Source organism: Halyomorpha halys, unplaced genomic scaffold (genome assembly GCF_000696795.3).
Source record: "Halyomorpha halys isolate HHAL.00 unplaced genomic scaffold, Hhal_1.1 Scaffold2151.1, whole genome shotgun sequence".
NCBI lineage: Eukaryota > Metazoa > Arthropoda > Insecta > Hemiptera > Pentatomidae > Halyomorpha > Halyomorpha halys.
The window spans coordinates 1,145-1,393 of NW_027114995.1; positions in this window are offsets into that span (position 1 = coordinate 1,145).

The following is a 249-nucleotide window of genomic DNA, read 5'->3' on the forward strand; positions in this document are numbered from 1 at the left end:
TGGTGGCAGTATCCCCAGCAGTGAGATATGAGATATTAGCAGAGGGAAGAGTATTCCTTGAGTGGGCATCTTGTAATGTTCGGGACTGGCTTGCAGTTTCCCGTTGCAACAAGTGCCAAGGCTTCTCGCACATTGAAAAATTTTGCACTGCAGCAGTCGTTAACTGTAGGTATTGTTGTGAGAGAGGACATAGCTGTGAAAGCTGCCCAAAACAAAAATCTGGTGAGCCACCAAAATGCATAAACTGCT